Raw genomic sequence first — 25950 nt, forward strand, 5'->3', positions numbered from 1 at the left:
AGGGGAGGCTGTGGGGTGGGGCAGAAGGGGGATGGGGAGGCTCAAGGAAGGAGGCGCCAGGGAGGGAGTAGAGGCAATGCAACTCACAGAGGGCCAGGAGTGTTGCCTGTTCTGTCCAACCAGTTGGAAAACACTGGTAGTTCACGAGGTTTCCGGTGGAACAATGAGGCCAGTCTGGTCTGGCTTCAGTCACGGAGAGTACTTAGTTATGCACTGAGCACTGCTCCAGACATGCCTAACAAATCATCAAAAACAAAAACAAAAAGAAAACAAAAAACCCCACCCTAAAGGATTAAACTGCATCTGAGTTACTTATTCTAGAGCAGAGCTCAAGAATATTTACAGCAATAAAAAAATACCCAGTGCCCACTAAGGTGAAATACACAATGTCTGCTGCTTTGGAATAAAAGATGGCTGTGTTTAAAAGGGAGGCACACTGTCCCTGATTGTCCTGGAGCTGCACGTTCATGCCCATTTTGCACCATCAAAAAGCCAGCCGAGGCCTTCAGTGTGACTCACAGTATATGCTATGCTAGAGCGGGACAGACCATGGTCTGTGCTGGTGCTTACCTTGGCTTCTGAGATAGCAGTTCCTTTTTGATGTCTATTATTGCTTTATTTTTATTTAGTTTTTAAAGAGAGGGGTAGGGAGGGAGAAAGAGAGGAAAAGAGGCATTGATTAGTTGCCTCTGGCATGTCCTCCACTGAGGACCTGACCTGCGACCCAGGCATGTGCTCTGACTGGGAATCGAACCAGTGACCTTTCATTTTGCAGGCTGGCACACAATCCACTGGACCATACCAGCCATGGTATATCATTGGTTTTTAAAAATATTTTGTCTATGTTTGATAATTCCAACCTCCTCATTGGATTGTGGTAGGGAAACTCAAGTGAGAGGGATGTTGCCCAAAGGCATCATGTATACTAAGGTTTGGAGCAAGGAGTAGGAAGTAATGGGTGGGGGGCAAGTGGGCCTAATTTTCTGAAGCCAATAGATGACTCAGAATCAAAAGCCTTAGTGAGCCTGGCTGGTGTAGCTCACTGGATTGAGCGTGGGCCTGCGAACCAGAGTATTGTGGTTCGATTCCCAGTCAGGGCACATGCCTGGATTGCAGGACAGTTCCCAGCAGGGGACACATGAGAGGCAACCATACATTGATATTTCTCTCCCTCTCTCCTTCCCTTCCCCTCTAAATAAAAAAAAATCTTATAAAAAAAAAGCCTTAGTGAGCAGTAAGGGCCAAACCAAGGAGGCCAAGATCTGCTGACAGGTCTAAGGGGGCAGGCTAAGCCAAGGTCCAGAACCAGAAGCCTTTGAAACCCAGCAGGATGTATGCAAGGAGTCAGGTCAGCAAAGCTCTCTTAGGACTATGACCAAGGCTGACAAATCCGAGCATTAACCAGAGGTTCAAGGTTGGGTCAGAGAGGGCTACTTTGGGGTCATGCATAGGCTTAAAGCACTGGACGTCCATAACTGAGCTCCTAGCTTTGAGCCTGGCTTGTCTATTGCCCCTCTGAGGATGGGACAGGTTTTAATTTGGTCACCTAGAAGACTTAATTTTATTCCCAATGATGAACATACTATTCCTGGGATGTACAAATAAATGCTTGTCATTATTCTCATAGCGTTTCTCACAGCAGAAAGGATTCACTCACGTATTCAATGATAACAGTGCTGGCTAAGACAGCAAGATTAAATTGTAGATAGAGTTAAGTGTATCACTTTAATTTCCTCCAAATTAGAATTGATTGGAGGAGGTTCCTTTCCTCTCTGGTGTTTTCTGTTGAGAGAGAGAGAGAGAGATTAGTGAGCGTGGGGGGCCAGTTTTCTGTCTCCATCTGATGAGCTCAGGACGGCCTTCGTGCTTCTCAGCTCATCAGGGGCCAGCAGCCCACTTGGAAGATGCAATCAAGACAAAGACTATGGTTTCCAGAGAGAAATGCACAGAACACTTCATATCATCTAATCGTTGTTTTGTTAATTGTGATAAGTGTGGTTGTTTTTGCCTTTGGCGTTATCTAAAATTATTTATGCTTTATGTTGGTAAGAGGGTGGGGCGAGTGGGTGAAACTTTCTGTGCCCTTGATAAGTGGTTGCATTCTGATTGGCTCTCAGATAGGAGTCGACTTTCTCCACCAGAGAATCAGCCTGACCCCGTGAAACTGTTGGAGGGGGCAGGAGCCTGTCACTTTGTCTCAGTTTCAGCCTTGTTTCCATTCCCCACTTTGGTCCCTGTCCTTTTCTGTCAGTCCACTTTCTCCTGAAGCCCAGGACTGCCCTCTGTCAGCAACTTTTCCCAGGGCCTCATCTGCGCAGAAACTGCACAGGATTCAGAAAAGTCTACCATAAGATACTCCCCACGCCACCCCTTGTGTGAATCTTTTTGTTTTGGGATTGGGAACAGAATTTATATACCACTGTAGCAATTTTTTTTGAAATCAAAAGAACCCAATTTCCCCACTAATGTCTTGGAAGAAGAAGTTTTTGAAAAGTTAGGAATGGGAAGAGTCAATGGAGGGGATGTTTTGATTCTGGGCTATCCTCACACTGACATGAAGTTAGTTCTTGCGAAAACGAAAGATTGGGGCTGTCACTGAAAAAACACCCCATCCTGCCCTGGGACAGCGGGGCCCTGTGTTTTATGGAGGACGGCACTGCCTGTCTCTGATCCCTGTTTAAGCCTCTGAATTTTTCTTTTGTCGCATTATCAGTCACAGATGGCGCTGAATCAGGAAGCACATTGTCAGATTTGGGGGTGGAATGTTGTTAATTATACATTTGGTAAGGTCTGAAAAGTAAATTTTCAGGAAAACCTATAGGCTCAAAGTGTGCCATTTCCCCCTCATTGTTTGGTATATCATCACTTCATTTTTCCATGTTTCAGTTACGTTAAAAGGTAAATGAGGCATATTAAAATTTTAAAGAGTTTGAGCAAAAATTGATGTGAATTTGACAGCATCCAATCTAGTAGGCAGAAAGGAGCTCTGAGCAGCTTTTTACATTTTTTAAAAAAAAGATTTTATTTGTTTATTTTTAGAGATAGGGGAAGGGAGGAAGAAAGAGAAGGAGAGAAACATCAATGTATGGTTGTCTCTTGCACGCTCCCCACTGGGGACCTGGCCTGCAACAAGGGCATGTGCCCTGAGTGGGAATCGAACAGGCAACCCTTTGGTTTGCAGGCTGGAACTCAATTCACTGAGCTACACCAGACAGAGCTGAGGAGCTTTACAAAATGAAACACTTTCCTAGGCAGGAGGAGATAGGAAAAGGAAGTTATTACACCAGACAAAAAAGGGAGTTGGTTATTACAAAATACTTTCCTTTATGGGATGGAAGGGATCTGTCAGGCAGATTAACCTAGCTAGGACTGATCAGGCAATTCCTGGTGGATTGGTTTAAGATTCTGTTTCCAGAAGAGACAAAACTGCAATTAAGGCTTGATGTGCTAGCATGGGGCTTAGTATGAGCAACTCCATTTTGGGACTGTTGTCTTGTGTTTTTTTTTTAACAGTTAACAAATGATTTTTAGAAATACCCTCTCCTCTACTATCCCCAAAGTTCATCTTTTTGTTTTTTTCTGTGGGTATGATTTTGAGAAATAATTCATTAGGGGCACTTCTGAGTCCATGTTGAATAAAAAAAGCAGTAAAGGTGAATGAGTATTTTTTTTTCCTGTGGTCTAAGTCCAGCTGGAGGAATGGTGAGCAAGTTAGCTTGTATTAGCTGAGCATTTCATTCATTTTTTAAAAGATTTTATTTATTTATTTTTAGAGAGATGGGAAGGGAGGGAGAAAGGGCGGAAGAGAAACATCAGTGTGTGAGAGAAACATCCACAGGTTGCCTCTCTCTTGCTTCCCACTGGGCACCTGACCTGCAGCCCAGGCATGTGCCCTGACTGGGATTTGAATTGGTAACCTGTTGGTTTGAGGTATGATGCCCAACCCACTGAACCTTGCTGGTCCGGGCCTGGACATGTTATTCTTATGGAAAGGGCCATTTTACTAGTGATTGGAGAAAGCAGTTGTTTATGTGGCATTCTCTGAGGAAAGACTTCGTGATTTAAATGAGATTCTCCACTGGTTATTATTAACCACATTCCTAAAATTGATCTGTTAGAGGAACTGTTTGGTTCATAAGATAAGTGGATTTTGATTGGGTGTAGTGGTGGGTGGAAAGGTAGAATCTGCTGAGACCCTCCGTGAATTCCACTGAGACCCTGAACAGGAAAAAGGGGAAAGGCCAATTAAGAAGAAGAAGGGGAGGCCCTGGGCAGGTTGCTCAGTGGGTTGAAGCATTGTCCTGATACACCAAGGTTGTAGGTTGTGATCTCTGGTCAGGGCACATAAGAGAAGCCACCAGTGAAAACATAAATAAGTGGAATAACAAATCAACGTTTCTCTCTCTTTGCTTTTCTTTTTCTCTCTAAAATCAATTCTAAAAAAAAAAAAGAAGAAGAAGAAAGGGGAAAAAAGTGACTGAGCCATTCTTCTCAAACATTTTTGTTGGAAATTTAGTTGAAGAGTAACTTACTCCCCTTGGCCATAGGGGATGGACCTTATATTTTTTTGTAACTAATTCTTAAATAATCCAACTATTAGTAAGCTGATGACCAAAGAAGTCTCTTCCAATGTAATAGGATAGAGATTTCTCTAACCAAAAACACAGAAAAATTTTTGCCACCAAACATTCATATATCTTACTGGGCCTATTCCTGCAAGATTGATCTTTCCAGATTAATTCAGTTGGTTAAGTTAATTTTTGCCCAATCTTCAATTGTAGGGTCAGAATGCCCTTGGATCTCCTGGGGGAACAGGCATGTTTGTGGAAGTTCAGTTCATGGTTGTATCCGATGAGAGAAGTTACTTACCTCCTCGACATGTGGTACCAGCGTGCAGTGACCCTTCACAGATACGGTCATTGAGCTTTTCAGGGCACGGTGCCCAGGGTGGACGAGAGAATGTAATTTCACCATAGTGTCCCTCCAGGTCTCTTTCTAGCACCCAGGGGACAAATTCCCTGTCTGCAGTGCCAGCTCGTGGGTGTGCAACCTGCACAGTTGTACCAAGCCCATACTTCAAAGGGCCTCTTAATCAGTTTAATGCTCTGATGTCCCTGCTTTGAAATTCTCAGTAATCTGTAAACCAGGGGCCTCATATTTTTAGGTTGTTCTGGGCTCTGCAGTCATGTAACTAGCCAGTTCTGCCTCTACGCTTTCTGGGTCACTCAAGTTTTAACAAGAGTGAGATGATAAGATTAAGGTTCTGTTTCACCACTTTCCTCTAAGTGTGTGTATCCAGATGAGCATCTAAGGAAACTGGTGCCCTTTCTTTTGTCCTCATTGATTTGATGTTTCAATTCTTTTTTAAAAATGTTTCAACCCTTTAAAATGTTTTAGGTTTATTTTTCTATTTGGGGGAGGGAAAAGAGGGGGAGAGAGAGGGTAAGAAACACTGAGGTGAGAAAGAGCTATCAACTCGCTGCCTTCTGCATGTGTCCCCTGGTACTGAACCTGCAACCCAGGTATGTCTTTTCTTTAAAAAATATATATTTCATTGATTAGACTATTACAGTTGTCCTGGTTTTCCCCCCTTTGCCCTCCTCCACCCAGTACTCTTCACCTGCTCAATCAATCCTCCCACCATTGTTCATGTCCATGGGTCATTCGTATAAATTCTTTGGCTACTCCATTTCCTATACTATACTTTACATTCCCATGGCTACTCTGTAACTACCTATTTGTACTTCTTAATCCCCTCACCTCTTCACCCATTTCCTCCACACCCCCTCCCATCTGGCAACCATCACAACGATCTCTGTATCCCTGATTCTGTCTCTATTATTCTTGTTTGCTTAGTCTGTTAGTTTAGATTCAATTGTTGATAGATTCATATTTTTTTGCCATTTTATTGTTCATAGTTTTGACCTTCTTTTTCTTAAATAAGTTCCTTTAATATTTCATATAATAATGGTTTGGTGATGATGAACTCCTTCAGTTTTTTCTGGTCTGGGAAGCTCTTTATCTGCCTTTTGATTCTAAACAATATCTTTGCTGGGTAAAGAAGTCTTGTATATAGGTCCTTGCTTTTCATGACTTTGGATATTTCTTGCCAATCCCTTCTAGCATGCAAAGTTTCTTTTAAAAAGATATTTTATTGATTATGCTATTACAGTTGTCCCATTTTTCCCTCTCATTTACTTCTCTTCACCCTCCACCTACCCTCCCATCAGCATTTCCGCCCCCTTAGTTCATGTCCATGTGTCATACACATAAGTTCTTTGGTGTCTCCATTTCCTATACTATTCTTAACCTTCCCCTGTCTACTTTGCACCTACCATTTATGCTTCTTATTTCCTGTACCATTTCTCTCATTTGTCCCTCTCCCCTTCCCCTCTGATAACTCTCCACGTGATCTCCATTTTTGTGATTCTGTTCCTGTTCTGGTTGTTTGCTTTGTTTGTATTTGTTCTTGCTCTTTTTTTAGGTTCAATTGTTAATAGTTGTGAGTTTGTTGTCATTTTCCTCTTCATATTTTTGATCATCTTCTTTTTCATAGATAAGTCCCTTTAACATTTCATATAATAAGGGCTTGGTAATGATTGACTCCTTTAAGTTGACCTTATCTGGGAAGCACTTTATCTACCCTTCCATTCTAAATGATAGCTTTGCTGGGTAGAGTAATATTGCATGCAGGTCCTTGCCTTTCATGACTTCAGATACTTTTTCCAGCCCCTTTTTACCGCATGGTTTTTTTAGAGAAATCAGCTGCTAGTCTTATGGGAACTCCTTTGTAGGTAACTATTTTTTCCCTCTTGCTGCTTTTAAGATTCTCTCCTTCTCTTTAATCTTGGGTAATGTAATTATGATGTGACCTGGTATGTGCTTCCTTGGGTCCAACTTCTTTGGGACTCTCTGAGCTTCCTGAATTTCCTGGAAGTCTATTTCCTTTTCCAGATTGGGGAAGTTCTCCATTATTTTTTCAAATAAGTTTTCCATTTCTTGCTCTTCCTCTTCTCCTTCTGGCACCCCTATGATTTGAATGTTGGAGTGCTTAAAGTTCCTAAGCCTCTCCTCATATTTTTAAACTCTCATTTCTTCATTCTCTTCTGATTGAATGTTTACTTCTTCCTTCTGGTCCAAACTATTGATCTGAGTCCAGGTTTCCTTCCCATCACTGTCGGTTCCCTGTACATTTTTCTTTATTTCACTTTGATAGCCTTTACCTCTTTTTCTATTTTGGGACTGTACTCAACCATTTCTATAAGCATAGTAATTACCTGTGTTTGAACTATTCATCTGATATGTTGGCTATCTCTTCATTGCTTTGTTCTATTTTTGGAGCTTTCATCTGTTCTTTCATTAGGGGCAGTTTTTTTTGTCTTGGTGCACTTGTTATGTAGTGAGTGGCAGAGCCTTAGGTATTCACCAGGGTGGGGCAACCCACTTTGCTCTGTTGGGTGCTGTAGGTGGGGTGGGGTCTGAGAGGTAATAATGCCACTTGCTCATCTCTTGGCTGGCTTTCAGTCACTTCCTCTGTTACCCATAAGTAATTTGGGCCCTGCTGGTGCTGATTCCCATATCCGTAGGTTTGTACATTCTAGGACCCTGTGGGTCTCTTCAACAAATTCTCCTGTGGGGCTGGGAGTTTCTCCCACCACCACTACCCCCCCACAGGTTTTTATAGTCAGAAGTTTTGAGGCTTTATTTTCCCTCGCTGGAACCCTGGGTTGCGCAGTCTGTCTCACTCCCCAGTTGTTCCTCCTGGTTTATCTGCATGCAAATGTGGGACCACCTGGTCTGACAAGCTACCACCTTGCACACTCAGTCCTGCAGCCATACCTTGCCACCAGTCCTCTCTGTCCTGGCTGACCATCTCCACTCCTACCAGTCTGGGTGATTATTTCATCTTTAACTCCTTGGTTGTCAGACTTCCCTATAGTTTGATTTTCTGGCAGTTCTGGCTATTTTTTGTTTTTAAATTTGTTGTTGTCCTTTTTTTTGGTTGTGTGGGGAGACAAAGTGTATCTACCTGAGCCTCATTCTTGGCCAGAAGTTACTGCAAAATTTCTTTTGAGAAATTAGCTGACAATCTTATGGGAACTTGCCTATAGGTAACTAACTTCTTTTCTGTTGCTGCTTTTAAGATTCTCTCTCTATCTTTAACCTGTGGCATTTTAATTATGATGTGTCTTGGAGTGGGCCTCTTTGCATCCATCTTGTTTGGGACTCTCTGTGCTTCCTGGACTTGCATGTCTATTTCCTTCACCAAATTAAGGAAGTTTTCTTTCATTATTTTTTCAGATAGATTTCCAATTTCTTACTCTTTCTCTTCTCCTGGCACCCCTATGATGTGAATGTTGGACCTCTTGAAATTGTCTTGAAAAGAGGCTGCTTATTGCATCCTGATTTCTTTTTCTTGTTGTTCTGATTGGTTGTTCTTTGTTTCCTTATGGTCCAAATCATTGATTTGATTATTGGTTTCATCCTCTCTTCTGTTGTTTACCTATAAATTGTTCTTTATTTTAATTTGTGAGTCCTTCATTTCTGACTAGATCTTTTTTTATGCTACTGAGGTCCTCACTAAGTTCCTTGAGCATCCTTATGACCAGTGATTTGACCTCTGCATCTGACAGATTGCTTATCTCCATTTCATTTAGCTCTTTTTCTGGACTTTTGATCTGTTCTTTCATCTGGGCCATGTTTCTCTGTCTCCTCATTTTGGCAGCCTCCCTGTGTTTGTTTCTATGTATTAAGTAGAGCTGCTTTGACTTTGTGTCTTGGTAGTGTGGCATAATGTAGTAGGTGTCCTGTAGGGTCCAGTGGCACAGCCTCCTCCATCAACCAAGATGGGTACTTGAGGTGCACCCTTCATGTAGGCTAAGTACACCTTCCTCTTGTAGTTGAGGCTTGTTGCTATCGGCAGATCAACAGGGGGGATTTACCCAGGCCAGTCAACTATAAGGATCGTCTGTGACTACTTACACCCACCTCATCTGTATGTGAAGGATCAGCTGTGCAGGGGCAGAATGGCTGTTCTCCAATGTGGTCTGTAGCTCTCCACTGGGTGTGTTTGCTCTGGGGTTTCCCAGATGGTGCAGGCCAAGGTCAGCTCCCACCTGTGGTTTTCCTGGGTCCACCCTGCCTGAGCTATAGAGCAATGTGAGATGGCTGCTACTTGTGTTGAGCTTTAAGATTCCAAGGCAAAGCCAAGCTGTGAATCTAGGCTGGCTGATGCTAGTACTGGGCAGGGGCGTCACTGAGGCCAGCTGTTGCTTGTTTGAGAGGATTTAAGAAGTTTTAATGTATAAGCCAAGAACAGCCATTTGTGTAGAAAAGCAGCTTGGGAGAGCCAGTAAGTCGGGTGGGGCAGAGTCTCTGGGGATCTCCTAGGTGGGTCAAAGAATGTTAGTCAGGTTGATGGAGTCTCAGATATGACAGTTCTGTGGTGGGATGGTTTAGAAAAGGGACAAAGGCCTCTGCTCACCTTGATGCTAGACACTTTAGTTTCTCCCTGTATGTGACTGCTGCCTTTCAAGCTGTTACCCCCAGTGTTGGAGCTCAGAGGGAGTGCATATGAGTAGGTGAGTCTGAGTGTGGGTTCTTTAAGAGGAACTGATAGGGGTTGTAGCAGTTTCTTCTGCTGACTCATACCCTGCTGGTTTTTGAAAGCCAGAAGTTGTGGGGACTTATCTTCCTGGATCCCTGGGCTGGGGGACTTGGAACAGGGCTTGGACTCCTTACTCCTGAGATATCCCTTTTGAATTTTTATCCACCATATGTGTGTGAGTGTGTGAAGGACCAGCCTGTTCTGCATCTGTGCCCCTCCTCCCTGTCTGGATAGATGTGGTTTTGATGTGGTTGTAGGAAGAGGTGAACCATGTCTGCCTATGCTGCCATCTTGACTGGAAGTCCCAGGCATGTCTTTTGACCAGGAATAGAACCAGCAACCTTTTGGTTCCTAGGATGATACCCAAACAAGTGAGCCATAGCTGCCAGGGCTCAACTCTTATTTTATTTTATTTTTTAAAAGGTTTTTTTTTCTTTTAAGATTTTATTCATTTATTTTTAGAGAGAGGGGAAGGGAAGGAGAAAGAGAGAAAGAGAAACATCAATGTTTGGTTGCCACTAGCACACCCCCTATTGGGGATCTGGCCTGCAACCCAGGTATGTGCCCTGACTGGGAATAAACCAGCAACCCTTTGATTTGCAGGCCTGCACTGAATCCTCTGAGCTACACCAGCCAGGGCTCAACTCTTTTAATAGGAGGTTTTCAGAGGTCTCTTCTTCTCCTAGAACAATTTTCATTCTGATTTACAGCCTATAATTAAAATGGTAATTTGGAAAAAAAATAAAATGGTAATTTGGGTCTTGTCAACATGCGATACCTTTCCTTTGAAATAAACATTTTTAAGCCTTTTTTGGTTTACTTTGTTTTATGGCACCTAGATAACACCACCTACCATTTCATAGGTGCATACCCCATGCATTCCAGTAGGTCTTATTTTTTGAGCAAGAACTATGAAATATTCTTATTGGCTTTTGGTTCCAAATGCTGAAAGCAGCAGTAATTATTGAGAAGATTGAGACTATTTCTGAGTTTTCTTGGTCTTTATGGATGCAGTTTAGCTGAGGGGTACATATTGCATATTCATCCACTTTCCTTGGGTGGGAGTGGGTGTGATCTGGTTGGTTGGTAGGTTGGCTGCCACGACAGGAGCAAAGTCATTGGTGGGCCCATTCCCTGTGGGAGCCTTCTAATTTTACTGCCCTGACGCACTGCACACCTAACTTAATTGGTTGAAGAATTTCTACAAGTTACTAATCAGGAAGTAGATTTGGTGAAAGAGGGAATAAATGAGTGTGACTACTTTGTAGATGTTAAAAAAAAACATGTTGACTGTGACTCAGTAGTCCCTCCCTGATTGCAAAGGACGGTATCTTCTGAGCATCCGAAGGTTGACAATCAGACTTGTGTGTCTCATAACATTAATTGCAGGGTGTTAATGGGCCAGGTTTCTGTTAAATTGGGTGGAGTTGGAGGCTACTGGCAGGAAGAAACCTGTGAGTGGGAGGAAGAAAAGAGATTTCTCTGGGGCGGTTGCAAGGCTGGTGCTGGTGCAATATGCTTGTCTTTCTTGGGGGATTAAGACACATCTGCCAGGATTGTCAGCTGCTGAGCAGCACGTCTTTGATACTCATGACCTGTGAGAGATTTATGTGAAGGTAAAATTGCGGTAAGTTTAATATTGGTTTTCCTACTGTTTGTTTTTGGTGAGCACGTGGGCGTGTGTATGAAAGTAACACTGACTGAAAGGTGTAGGGTTTCAGCCTTTTTTTTATACCGTTGGATAATTTTTATTATTAACTAAGAAACAAAAGCTCCGTTTTAGTTTCTTTTTTTTTTCTTGTCCTTTCTGCCCCAATTCTAGGTTCTTGATCTACTGAGACTAAGAAGGATGAATGACTAGGCAGGGAGAATTGTTCTGAAACACAGGTTGTTAGTTCACCATTTGGTGTGGAAAGAGCAAGAATTTTTTTATTCATATAGACCTAGTTTGAATCCTGACTTTGTGTATCTGTTGTGCAAATAACTTAATCTCTCAGAACTTCAGTTTTATCTAACTTTCTTTTTAAGTTCGTGAAATGGGGGTGGTAATATCTGCTTCCCAGGGTGGGAAGGATTTGGTGAGAGAAAGTTAGCAAAGAGCCTAGTGCAGTGTCTGTCAGATGGGAGACCTGGGAAAAGTTGGTTACCTTTAGCGAGTCAACTCTTCCTCTAGACCCCTTCCCTACCATGGGAGTCATGTCCTGCCATTCTTGATTCCTATAATTGTGAGTGTTTCCCCAGCCTGCTTATTTGATTGAGGCATAGCTAAGATTTGCCTCATCTTATTGATTCTGTGTGCATTTCATTTTAGGACCTAGCATTGCAGTTAAATAGGCAGAGAAAATGTGGGCAGTTATGTGTCTTAAATGATACATTCTACTTCACTGGGTCTGTGATATTTTCCTTCTCTGGGACCTTCAGGAATCTGACAGTTGAAGCATATATTTTGATGTTCACTCTATCCATCTATCCATCTATCCATCCTTCCACCCAACACTTATGTACTGAACTATTTACTATATTCCAGGCACAGTTTTAAAAGCCAGAGATTAAGCAGTAAAGAAAAATAGGAAAAAAAGTGCACTCATGGAACTTTCATTCTAATGTGGGGAGATGCAATAAACAAAGTAAGTTATGCAGTGTATTAGAAGGGGATGTATTGTGGGGAAAATAAAGTAGGAAAGGGGTAAGGGATATTGGGGCAGTGTGTGGTTTTAAATAGCGTGATCAGGGAAGGCCTTGTTGAAAAAAATATTTAACCAAAAGCTTAGAGGAGGTAACGGGAAGTGAATTTGAAACAAGTACAAAAGCCCAAAGGTGGAGGGGAGCCTGGTATGTTCAAGGAAAAACAGGGTGGTTGGCGTGGCTGGTGGCGAGTGTTTGAGTGGAGAAGATGAGGAAGAAATGCTGGACGTGTGCTGGGGGCCACATCAGGTAGGGCCCTTCTGAGGGCTTGGGTCTGACTTACATTTCAGCGGGATAACACTAGCTCCTGTACTGAGAATAGTCTGAAAGGGCAAAGGCAGAAGCAGGGAGTCCAGTTAGGAGACCACTGTTAGTACCTTGGCTTGTACCAAAGTGGTGCGAGTGAGGGAGAGAAGTTGGTGAGAAGGAGGCAGACCCTGGGCATATTTTGGAGGTAGAGCCAATAGGATTTTCTGATGGATTGGATGTGGGAAGTGAGTCAGAGAGAGGACTAAAGGATGACTCTCAATTTTTTGATGTGAATAATGGAAGATGTTGACTTTACACGGGGAAAACTGCAGGCAGAGCAGATCTGGTCTAGGATACCAGGAGTTCTGTTTTAGACAGTTTTGAGTTTGTGATGTGCATTAGACATCCAAGTGGAGAGGCCAAGTAGACAGTTGGATATAGCAGTCTAGAGTTCAAGGAAGAAGTCTGGGCTATAGATTAATTTAGGCCATGTGGCACAGTATTTAACACCATGAAACAAGACGAGATCCCTCAGTGCTGAGGGTAGACAGAAGAGTCCCAAAAACTGAGCTCTAGGACATTCCAATTTTAAGAATCTGAGAGGTTGAAGTAATCAAAAAGAAGGAGGGACTGGCGAAAAGGAAAAACAAAGGGGGGATATTTTCCAGGGAGGAGGCAGTGGTCAGGTCTGCGAAATTCTGCTAGTGGCTCCAGTAAGATGAGGATGGAACTGGCCATTGAATTTAGCAAGGCGGGGATCTTTGGTTACTTTGACGAGAGAACTGACTCACAGAGAACTAGTGAAGGGAAAGAATGAGGTGGGAAAGATGAAGTTAGAGACCGTGAAACTGCTGTCATCTTTCTCCACTCCCAGTTCAGAAGATCCTTAGCCTCTCAACTTCCCATTTTTGTTGTTCATCTCTATGGTTTTTTTGTTGTTGTTCATCTCTATGTTGTGTTGCCAACTTTATTAATCTTTGTAAGCAACTTTAAATTCTTTTGAAATGAGCTGGCGTGCAAACAGGATGGGACGGTCCCCTAGATGGGTTCCTCTCAAGCCTCTGTTGGGGTACAGAGCCCCTTATAACTTCCCTTCCCATCTGGTGATGCAAATGTGGCCTCCTGCCTGGTCCTGGGAAGGGGTGCTCCCCAGCACACTTGTGTGCATTGCCTTAGCATGGGAGACACAGGCCCTTCCGTTCCAGGGGAATGCAGTTGGGACAGAATGTTTGGGGGAAAGTTGGAGCTTGTTCTCATCTCCTGTTGGTGAAGCCCCAGGAGTAACTGTTTGAGCCCATGTCTTGTCACAGAGGAGGCCAAATAGAGCTCTTGAAATTGTTGTAAATTAGAGGGATTTCAGAAGAGAGCAGCAGAATGAACAACATGATGGTGAAGTGTGAAAAAAATCAGCACCTCAGAAAGCTGTAGCTGCCATCCTCTAGGTCTATGAGGATCCTTGTAGTCCTGCAGAGGATGACCTACATCTCACACGACTGTGAAATTTGCCAGGTATTTCAGGGAGACGTCTTTCTGGGTTAGAGCCAGATGATGTCCCCGCTGGCTTGGACATAGCTGGCTTCCACTGAGGTGCCAAGAGAGCTCTCCTGCAGTGTGTACTGGACACGGTTTCCAGACAGTGCCTCTGTTATTACCCAGAAGTGCCTGCTGCCTGCTCCCTGCTCACCGCCTTCCTGTTGATTCACTGGGGCCTCACTGTTCCGGGCTCATGAAAACAAGACTTGTTTGGGAGCACGGAATATGATGTTGGGGTTTTCCTTTGGGGCAGTGTTAAGATGCTAGTTGATGGTTTTCTGGGCTGTGCAGAGGCTTTTTAGTTTGATGTAGCCCCACCTGTTTATTTTTGATTTTGTTGCCTGTGCATTTGGTGTCGGATTGAAAACAACCATTGCCAAGATATTAAGGAGCTCACCACCTACCCTTCTTGTAGGGGTTCCATAGTTTCAGGTTTTATGTTCATGTCTTTAATTCATTTGGAATTATTTTTGTGTGCGCTGTAAGGTACTGGTTCACTTACATTCTCTTGCATGTATCTGTCTAATTTTACAATACCATTTATTGAACAGATTATCTTTAACCCCATTCCAGCACAAATAGTGCCCCCTTTTTATTACAAAATCATAAGCATGTAATTCTGTAATCTAACAATATCACACTTGAGCACACCATGTGACGCTTTAGGTGAAATGTTCATATTGCTGCCCACCTGTGCGAGACATTCAGGTACCCTAGCAACCACACTCAAGCAAGCGTTACTTCTGCCAGACCGTGTATTGATTGACCATATAGGCCTGGGTTTATTTCTGGGCTCTCTATTTTGCTTCATTGATCTATATGGGTATTTTTATGACAGGACCCTACTATTTTGATCCTTATAGATCTGTAATACAGTTTGAAATTAGAGAGTGTGGTGCCCCCAGTTTTGCTCTTTTTTCTTAAGACTTCTTTGGGTATTCGTGGTCTTTTGTTGTCTCACACAAATTTTAGGGTTTTGTTCTATTTCTGTAAAAATTGCTGTTGGAAGCTCAGTAAGGATAGTATTGAGTGCGTAGATTGCTTTGGGTGGTATGCAAATATTGACAGTATTAATTCTTTCAATCCATAAGCATGAATTATCTTTCCATGCATTTGTGACTTCAATTTCTGTTTTCTTATTGTTGAATTTTAGGAGTTCTTTGTATATTTTGGGTAACTATCCTTTATCAGACATATCTCTTGCAAATATTTTCTCCATTGTCTTCTATTTGTCTTGACAGTGTCTTTTTAGAGCAAACGTTTTCAATTGTAACAAATCCAAGTTATCAATTATTTCTTCCATGGATTATGCCTTTGATGTTGTGTCCAATAAGTCATTGCCACAGCAGTGGCCACCTAGATTTTTTCCTGTATTGTCTTCTAGGTGTTTTGTAGTTTTGCATTGTATATTTAGGTCTATGACACATGTTCAGTTAACTTTTGTAAAGGGTGTAAAGTCTGTTTATTTTTTTAAATAAAGGTTTGATATATTTCTAGAGAGAGAGGAAGGGAAGGGGAAAGAAGAGGGATAGAAACATCCATTGGTTGCTTCTCACATGCCCCCAACCAGGGATCTGGCAACAATCCAGGCATGTGTCCTGACTGGGAATTGAACTGGTGACCCTTCAGTTTACAGACCTGTGCTCAATCCACTGAGCCACACCAGTCAGGAAAAGTTTGTGTTTAGATTTATTTATTTTTTGCATACACATGTCCAGTTGTTGAAAAGACGGTCTTTGCTGCATTGTGTTGCCTTTGCTCCTTTGTTGAAGATCAGTTGAATAGATTTACATGGGTGTGTTTCTGGACTCTGTGTTCTGTTCTGCTGTTCACCGACTGTCCTTTCACCAACACCACACTGTCCTGATTACTGTGGCTGTAGAGTAGCTCTTAAAGTTGGGTAGTGCCAGTCCTCTGATTTTTCTTCAATATTGTGTTGACTATTCTGGATCTTTTCATTTACCTACATATATATAATTTATATATTGTATACTATATATTTCTATATTGTATTATATTATATTATATTATATTATATTATATTAATTATTCCTCACTTGAGGATATGTTTATAATGAGAGAATGGGGAAAAGAGAGAGAGAGAAACTTCAATGTGAGAGAAATATTATTCGGTTGCCTCCTGTATGCACCCCAACCAGAGACTGAACCCACAACCTAGGTATGTTCCCAGGCAGGGGATTGAACCCACAACCTTTTGGGGTGTGGGACAATCCTCCAACCAACTGGGCCACCTAGCCGGGCAATATACTTTATAATTAATTTGTTGATGTCTACAAAAATTACTCACTTAGATTTTGATTGGGATTGCATTAAATCCATAGATCAAGTTGGGAAGAAAGGAGATTTTGACAATATTGAGTCTTTTTATCCACGATCATGTTATATCTCTGCATTTATTTAGTTCTTTGATTTCTTTCATCATTGGTTTGTGGTTTTCCTCATATAGACCTTGTACATAATTTATTAGATTTTATCCAAGTACTTCATTATTTTTTGGTGCTTATGTAAATGGATTCATGTTTTAAATTTCAAATTGCATTTGTTCACTGTTGACATATGGGAAAATGGTGGGCTTTTGCATATTAACCATGTATAATGAAAATGAAATCTTGCTATAATCGCTTATTATAATGTTCCAGAAGTTTTTTGTTGTTTTTTTTTCAGATTTTCTAATAGATGATTATGACATCTGTAAACTAAGATAGTTTTCCCAATGTTTACCTTTTATTTCCCTTTCTTGTCTTACTTTTTTGTGTTGTGAAGACTTCAAGTCCGGTGTTGCTAAGCAGTGGTGAGAGGGAGTATCTCTACCTTTCCCTGATCTTAGCAGAAAAGCTTCCAAATTCTCACCATCAAGTATGATGTCAGCTTTAGATTTTTTTGTAGATATTCTTTGTCAAGTTGAGGGAGTTCCCCCCATCTTAGTTTGCTGAGTGTTTTGTTTATTCAATCATGAATATGTAATGATTTCAAGTGCTTTTTCTGCTTTTATTGGTATGATTTTGTGATTTTTCTCCTTTAGTCTATTGTTGTGATGGATTACATCAATTGATTTTCAGATACTGAACCAGCTTTGTACACTTGGGATAAATCTCACTTCATTGAGGTGTATAATTATTCTTATACCTTATTGTAGTTTATTTATTAAGAATTTGCTGAGAAGTTTTGCATCTGTGTTCATAAGATGTATTGGTCTGTAGCTTTGTTTTCCTGAAATGTCTTTGTCTGATTTTGATTTTAGGGTATTGCTACCTTCCTAGAATAAATTAGGAAGTATTCCCTTTGCTTCTATCTTCTGGAAGAGGTTGTACAGAATTGATAAAATATCTTTTTTTTTTAAAGTTTTTATTTTTTATTTTATTTATTTATGTATCTTTAGAGGGGAAGGAGAGAGGGAGAGAAACATCAATGTATGGTTGCCTTTTGTGCATCCCCTGCTGGGAGTTGGCCTGCAGGGAACCAGCCTGCAACCCAGGCATGTGCCCTGACTGGGAATCGAACCGCGATCCTCTGGTTCGCAGGCCTGTGCTCAATCCACTGAGCTACACCAGCCAGGGCAGAATTGATAAAATATCTTTATTAAGTATTTGGTAGAATTCACCAGCGAACCCACCTGAGCCTGGTGCTTTCTGTTTTGGAATGTTATTAATTACTTAGTCAATTTCTCTAACACATATAGGCCTGTTCAGATTGTATGTGAGTTTTATAGATTGTGTCTGTCAAGGACTCGGTCCATTTCATCTAGCTTATCAAATCTGTGCATATAGAGGTGGTCATAGTATTCCTTTATTATCCCATTAATGTTCACAGAATCTCTAATGATGTTTCCTCTTTCATTTCTGGTATTAGTAATTTGTGTCTTTTTTTCTTTTTTTCCCCTTAAGTGAGCCTGGCTAGAGGTTTATCAATTTTATTGATCTTTTTATTTCCAAAGATCCAACCTTTGGTTTTGTTGATTTTTTTTCTATAAATTTCCTCTTTTCACTTCTATTAATTTCTGTCCTAAGCCCTATTTTTTCTTTTTTCTGCTTACTTTGCATTTAATTTGCTCTTTTTTCCAATTGGAAGCTTAGATGATTCATTTTAGAGCTTTCTTCTTAATACATATTTATTCAATGCCATAAATTTTCTACCAAGCACTGCTTTTGCTGAAATCCACAAAGTTCTGATAAGTTGTATTTTTATTTTCATTTATTTTTTAAAAGATTTTATTTATTTATCTTTAGATGGGAAGGTAATGAAACAGGGAGAGAAATATCAATGTATGGTTGCCTCTGGTGTGTCCCCTGCCGGGAATTGGCCTGCAACCCAGGCATGTGCCCTGACTGGGAATCGAACTGCGATCCTCTAGTTTGAAGGCCGGTGCTCAATCCACTGAGCTACACCAGCCAGGGCTATTTTCATTTAAGTAAAAATATTTCATAATTTCTCTCAAAATTTTTTTCTTTGCCCCATTTGTTATTTAGAATCATGTTGTTTAATCTCCATGATTTTTTGTGGCATTCTAGCTATCTTTCTGCTACTGATTTCTAGTTTAATTATGCATACAGTCTGAGAGCACATATTTTAAATTATATCCCTTTAAATTAGTTTAGGTGTGTTTTATGGTCCTGAATGTTGCTGAATGTTTCATGTGAGTGTGAGTGCAATGGGTATTCTGCTGTTGTTTGATGAGGTAATCTATTGTGTCAGTTACATTGAGTTTATCGACACTGCGTTATACCATGACCTTGCTGATATTCTGCCTGCTGGATCTGTTCATTTCTGGTACAGATGTTACTGTTCAACTAAAACAGTAAATTCTTCTGTTCCTCTTTGCCTTTGTATCAGTTTTTGCCTCGTGTTGCCTCATGGCTCTGTTGGTAGGAGCATATATATTAAAGATTTTTTATGTCTTTTTGGAGAATTTACCCCTTTATTATTTTGCATTGTCTTCCCTTATTCCCAATAACGTTCCTTGTTCTGAGGTCTACTGTGTCAGAAATGAATATAGACACTGCCACATTTTGATCAGGGTTAGCATCATATATTTTTCTCCATCCTTTTACTTTTAATGTATATATATTTTTCTACTTATTTATTTAATATATTTTATTGATTATGCTATTACAGTTGTCCCATCCCCCCTTCACTCCCCTCCACCCTGCACACCCCTCCCCCACCATTTCCCTCCTTTCGTTCACGTTCATGTGTCACAGTTCTTTAGATTCTGTATTACCCATAGTAATCCTGCCTTCCCCCTATTTTCTACTTACCATCTATGCTTCTTATTCTCTGTACCTTCTGCCCCCTTCTTCTGCTCCCACTCCCCTGTTGCTAACCCTCCATGTGATCTCCATTTCTATGGTTCCGCCCCCAATCTAGCTGTCCACTTAGTTTACTTTTGTTTTGGGTGTGGCTGTTAATAACTTTGAGTTTTCTGTCCTTTCACTGTTCATATTTTTTATCTTCTTTTTCTTAGATAAGTCCCTTTAACATTTCATATAATAAGGGCTTGGTGATGATGAACTCCTTGAACTTGACCTTATCTGAGAAGCACTTTATCTGTCCTTCCATTCTAAATGAAAGCTTTGCTGGATAAAGCAATCTTGGCTGTAGGTCTTTGGATTTCATGACTTGGAATACTTCTTTCCAGCCCCTTCTTGCCTGTAAGGTCTCTTTTGAGAAATCAGCTGACAGTCTGATGGGAACTCCTTTGTAGGTGACTGTCCCCTTATCTCTTGCTGCTTCTAGAATTCTCTCCTTCATTTTAATCTTGGCTAATGTAATGATGATGTGCCTTGGTGTGTTCCTCCTTGGGTCCACCTTCTTTGGGACTCTCAAACTTCCTGGATTTCCTGGAAGTCTATTTCCTTTGTCAGATTGGGGAAGTTCTCCTTTATTATTTGTTCAAATAAGTTTTCCACTCGTGGCTGTTCCTCTTCCCCTTCTGGTACCCCTATGATTCGAATGTTGGAATGTTTAAAGATGTCCTGGAGGTTCCTAAGCCTCTCCTCATTTTTTTGAAATCTTGTTTCTTCCTTCTTTTCTGTTTGGTTGTTTCTTTCTTCCTTCTGGTCCATTCCCTTGATCTGAGTCCCAGTTTCCTTTCCATCACTATTGGTTTCCTTTGCATTTCCCTTCATTTCAATCAGCTTAGCCTTCATATGTTCTTCTAATTTGTGGCTAAAATCAACCAATTCTGTGAGCATCCTGATCACCAGTATTTTGAACTGTGCATCTGAAAGGCAGGCTATTTCTTGGTCACTTAGAATTATAGACTCTGGGGCTTTGAGCTGTTCTTGAGTCATAGTGTTTGGTCTGTCCACACCTGTTATGTATGAGGGGTGGAGCCTTAGGTGTTCTCCAGGGCCAGGTGACCCAGTTGCTGGGTTGTGACACTGTATGTGGGGCGGGGTCAGAGAGGGAAAAAAATGGTGCTTTGCTCTGCTCCATGCCCTCTCAGATTTCTGTCCCCTCTGTGGCTTCCCACAAGCAAATTGGGCCCCTCTGGTGCTGGTTCCCGGGTGTGTGGGCCCATGTACTCTCCAGGACCCTGTGGGTCTTTCCAACGAACTCTTTGTGAGCCTGGGAGCTTCTCCCAGCCCCTCAACCCCGAAAGTCTTTCCAGTGCTTTCAGGTTCTAATTCCCACTGGGGTTGTGGCCTGAGTGGTCTGTCTCACTGTTCACTCGTTCACCTGGTTTATCTGCGTGTGAATGTGTGACCACAGTCAGCCAGCCTCCCTGCGCCCTCACTGGGTCCACCGGTCGCCACCCCACGCCTGGGATCCACCAACCACCTCCACCTCCGCTCCTGGGTCGATCAGACCAAACGATCTTTTCAGCCCGACCCTACTCTGCCGCTGACTCCACACCTCTTGCTGGTCTGGCTGAGTGGTTTGTTGTTGTCGGACTTCTGTACAGTTCAATTTTCACTGTTTTGGCTGTGTTTTTTGTTTCTAAAACTTCGCTGTCTTTAAATTTAGTTGTGGGAGGGGGGCACAGTGTTTCCACCTACGCTTCCATCTTGGCTGGAAGTCCCTAATCTATATGTATCTTTCTATTTAAAGTGAGCTTCTCATAGACAGCATATAGTTGGATTATTTATTTTTTTGTTTATTTATTTTATTACCCTCACCCGAGGATATGTTTGTTGATTTTATTTTATTTTTTAAAATAGTTTATTTATTTATTTTTTTAGAGAGCAGGGAAGGGAAAGAGAAAGAGAGGAATAGAAACATCGACATGTGAGAGAAACATTGATTGGTTGTCTCTCAAATTGCCCCCCACTAGGGACCTGGCCTGCAATTCAGGCATGTGGCTTGGTCAAGAATTGAACTGGTAACCTTTTGGTTTGTGGGATGATGTCCAACCCCCTGAGCCACACCAGTCAGGCCTGGTTATTAATTTTAGAGGGAGGAAAAGAAAGAGACAGAGACAGACAGATAGACAGACATTGATGTGATAGAGAAACATCAATTCATTGCATCCCACATGAGTTCTGACTGGAGATCGAAACTGCAACCTGGGTGTATGACCTGACCGGGCATGGAACCCACAACCTTTAGGTGTGTGGGATGATGCTCCAATCAACTGAACCGCCCACCCAGGGCTGGATCTCTTTTTAAAATTCACTCTGACAAACTTGCCTTGATATGTTAAAATTGATATGTTAAATTGATATGTTAAAATCTTAAAATTGATATGTTTAGACCATTGACATTCAAAATGATTATTAATGTAGTTGGATTAATATCTGCCATATTACTGTTTTCTGTTCATTGCCTTGATTTTTGGTTCCTATTTTTGTCTTCTGCTCTTTTTCTGCCTTTACTTGCAACGCTTTTTTACATAACTTCTTGCCCCGAGACGTGCACTCCACAGGGACCTGCAGTCTGTGCTGCTTGATGTGAGCCATCCTGAGCATCTGGGGCCAGTCTTCTCTCTGCATCAGCAGGAGAAGCAAGCACACACAGGCCGTCAGCCTGACTTCATACCTCTGGACAGCAGCCGCCTCTGCTTTCACCGTTTCCTGTCCCTAAGACAATGGAAACAGAGTATCTCATCACCAAGAAACACATCTCACTTTCCTTCTTGGTCTAGGAGGCAAAGGGATAAAGGGAAACCAAAGGTTGAGGTCATCATGATATGATGGTGTCACTCTCAGGATGGGACCTGGGTGCAAACTTTATAGTATCACGGTGAGATCACATCAAGGAGACTCCCTGAGTCTTCCTTGGCCCATGGTAGACGAGTGCTGAGCATTTCCTTTCCTTTAGGGAAGGAAGATATTTGCGTTCCAGTCACCTCCAAATGTTGAAGACTCCTTTTAAAAGTGGGGAGCAAAGTTGAGAGTGAGCCTCTGTGAAGGCCTCGGATGACTTCTGATTTGGGATTCAGTAGAACTTAAATTCCTCTGGCACATGTGCAGCTGCTCACTGGCAGTGTGCACAGACCACGTCAGGTGACAGCTGCCTCTGTGGCTGAGGCTGTGCGTGCTAGGGATTCGCTTTGGTTTCCCCTTTTTGGTGTCTGCCGTGCCCCGGCAGGCCTCATGTACGTCGCAGAGGTTGGTTTCCCTGTGGCTAGAGCTCTTGTAGCGCCACGCTAGCTTCAGCACGCACGCACACACACACACCCTGGGCACGGTCTGGTGCCAGGTGGATCTGCTCTTCTCCTGCCCACTCAGCTCACAGGAGAGTGATGCCAGCCAGAGCCACTCTGACTGGTGGGACTGGTCTCGCAGCTGTTTGGAATGACCAGCACCTCCTAGTCACATTAGCTCCTGTCTTCCTCCCGCACCCTGGCTCCAGGAGAGCTTTGGGCCCATTAGCCCTGAGTATGAAGTATATTTCTGAACATCTTAGTAATGTGGGGAGAGGTGCTGGCTTTTGTTTGTTGTTTCCAGTTGAGTAGAAGTTTAATAGAAGATGGGCTTTCCTAATACCTCTAGTTCTTTCACAGGTAGCAATGAGGTTCTCTGGTTATGTGCCTGCCCAGCTCTGTCTAACCCTGGGTTCAGGTCTATGCTTAAAAAGCCAATGGCATGTAGTGGCAGGAGAGTAAACATTGGGCAGGGCGTAATAGGCCCAGCTTCACTGACAGTCCTTCCCCTTTCACTGCCCACCTTGTCTGTGTGGCTAGAATGATGGTATGCATGAGAAATTCCACAGGAGTTTCTAATTTATAAGGACTAATTCCTCCCTGGGCCTGACCCTGCTGGGAAGGGAGCTGGGAGGTGCCAGGCAGGGGTTTCTGGGCTGACCTGGGCCCCTGGCCTGCCTCTCATAGTCAGGAAATACGGGCTGTTTGGAGGATAAACGGTCGGTCACTTGCCTTGATTTTTTTTAGAACTGTACCTTTATTGAGGATGCTGGACTTATTCTTGTGGGTTATTTTTATTTATTTATTTTAAATGGTGCAAGATTAAAGTCTTCTGTCTTCTAGGCGGAGTCACAGAAACAGCCACAAAGAGGCTGGCCTTGGTCTGTACTTACTTTTGAGATCTTGCAATCCTGAGGCTGTTGGGCCCAATCCTAGTTTACCATCATATTTCTTACTCTTTACTCGCTTGGCTCTATGAAAAAGAAATATTTTTTTAAAGTGTTCTTCATTCACCTCATATACTCTGACTCAATGCTTTGCATCATGTCACTATCTATGTAGATTATGACACTATGTAGGGGCAAGGGCTCATTCCTAGGCAATAGGCCAGGGGTGCCGGGCTTCCACAGGCCTTTGCCCCTCCCCCTCCTTTTATACTCACCTGGCTGCTCCTGGGACTGAAGGAGTTTTTATTTCCTTCTGGCACACATCTACCCCCCAGAGGCACAGCAGAGCTCAGAAGCTCTGGCTCAAGACCTAATACAGATCACATTTTCAGGATACAGCCAAAAGTCGCATCTATAAACATTTCTCAAGGTATCCCCAGAGAGTGAATGGCCTTGCCCAGGGTGTTGCGAGTCAGGGAGAACTAGCTCCTGTGGCCCTGCCCTTTGCTCAGTGCAACTCCACCGTCTGCCACCCCCTGCAGGGCAGCAGCGGGGCACCTGCACTGCACATCCTCTGTTCCCCAAGGTCACTGTCTGGGCTCCTTGGCTCAGTGGCCGCATTCTGATGCTTAGCATTCTTCTTCTTACTCACCACATTCCTAAATATTTCACAATGAACACGGTGGGGGACAAGTCCCAACTTCGCTCCATTTCCTGCACATCTTAGAACAGAGCTTCTTAGGAAATGGTTGGAGGCACCACAAGGTGCTCTGCTGGTGCCGTCTGCTCGTGTATTTGTGACCCACGCTTTGGGAACTGGCCTAAGGGGGATGCAGAGATTGCAAGAATACTCCAGCTCTCTTTTACTTTTTCGACTGTGTGGTGCCAGGTATTGCTTCCTATGCTGTAATAAGGCTGTGAGCATGCTCATCAATCCATCAATTCATTTATCTACTTATTTAACAACCCATTCAATAAATGTTGGGCAATGGGGATATAAAGATAAAAGGCATAGATAGTTCTTGCCTTCCAGAAGCGTATAGTCCAGTGAGGACTAGATGTGGAATGATGGAAGGCATGAAAAATTCCATGAGGAGCAGTACCTTGGGAAACACAGAAAAGGGGACCCTCACATTTCAAGAGTGGGTCGGGGAGATTGAAACTGAAGTTCCTTAGCTGAAAGGAGGTGATTGCTGAATTGAATTTTTTCCATCTCTTCCTTCTTTTCTCTTGAACCGAGTCATGTGTATTAATCAGGTGAAGGAGAGAAGGATTCTGGCAGTCAGAAAACAACGCAGAAGTAAGGAGGTGTAGTAGAGAGCTTGGCATATTTGAGGAACTTCAGATGCTGCGATGGTTTTTTTTTTTTTTCACGGCATAGCAGAGTCCTGATGAACAGCCGCACGTGAGATAACGACCCCTCTAAAACATGCCAAGAAGGAGAATGGCAGACTCCCATGTTAGACTGCAATGGTCGGGTCATACTCTTACAATGAGTGTGTCTGTGAGATTCCAGACAATATCTTACAGGAGCCCTGAGATGTACCCCGTGGAGGAGAGAGACTCAGATAGCAGTCTGGCCTGAGAAGACTTGTCTTGGCTTCAGGGAGGTTGCATTCTGAACCCTGTTCCTTTCACTCAAAAGACAGTGTGACCTTTGGCAAGTGACACGACACCTCCAAACTGGTGTCTTCATACATAAAGACAGTTATAATACTACTGTCTGGCCTTTGATGTGAGAATTAAATTACATAATTTATTAATATGTGAAAGAACCTAATGTAGTAAATACCTGACAAATGTTAGTTTTTCTTTTCTTTGGCTTTTTCTCTTGCTTTTATCCTTCTTTTTTCTCTTCTCATCCTCTCTTTTCCATGAGTCAAACTTTGATCAAGTAAGTAATACACGTCGAGCATCCTCCAGGATCTGTGTCGTCCACTGCAGCAGCCCCGCCCCACACGTGGCCGTGGAATACTGGGCGTGGGGCTGGTCCTGACAGAGAAATGCTAGAAGTGTTAAACACAATCGTGTAAGACTTCCAATGAGGGAAAAGGAATGTAAGCTATTTAACGAATAATGTTTTTATAGATCACATGTTTAAATAACATTTCATCCCTATTTGATTAAAGAAAATATGGTATTAAAATTAATTTCACCTGTTTCTCCTTATTGTTAAAAATGTGTCCTATATTTTATTTCTATGGAACATGACTGTGCTGGCTTTGGGGGGCTCAGTGGTGAAAGGAAAAACTGACTATGTGGAGTTTAGTGGGGGAAGATAGAATACCACAACTGACAACAAGACAGCAAAAAGAAATAAAAAAATATATGAAGTCCACATTGTAATATATACTACGCAGAAATGTTTCTATGAGGAGGAAAAC

The 25950-nt window shown here is 42.3% G+C and overlaps 1 protein-coding gene across 2 annotated transcripts in view; it reads left to right on the top strand.

The window, feature by feature from the left end:
* Positions 1-11093: 11093 nt before the first annotated feature.
* The window catches only part of TMEM45A (transmembrane protein 45A), a 56860-nt gene continuing 42003 nt past the window's right edge, over positions 11094-25950 (top strand). For both annotated transcript variants that reach the window (XM_037058947.1, XM_037058943.1), the window contains exon 1: positions 11094-11234. The gene's annotated coding sequence lies outside the window, so the exon portion shown is untranslated. The remainder of the gene's footprint in view (positions 11235-25950) is intronic.

Source organism: Sturnira hondurensis, unplaced genomic scaffold, assembly GCF_014824575.4.
Source record: "Sturnira hondurensis isolate 20B ecotype Veracruz unplaced genomic scaffold, ASM1482457v3 Scaffold0010428, whole genome shotgun sequence".
Taxonomy (NCBI): Eukaryota; Metazoa; Chordata; class Mammalia; order Chiroptera; family Phyllostomidae; genus Sturnira; species Sturnira hondurensis.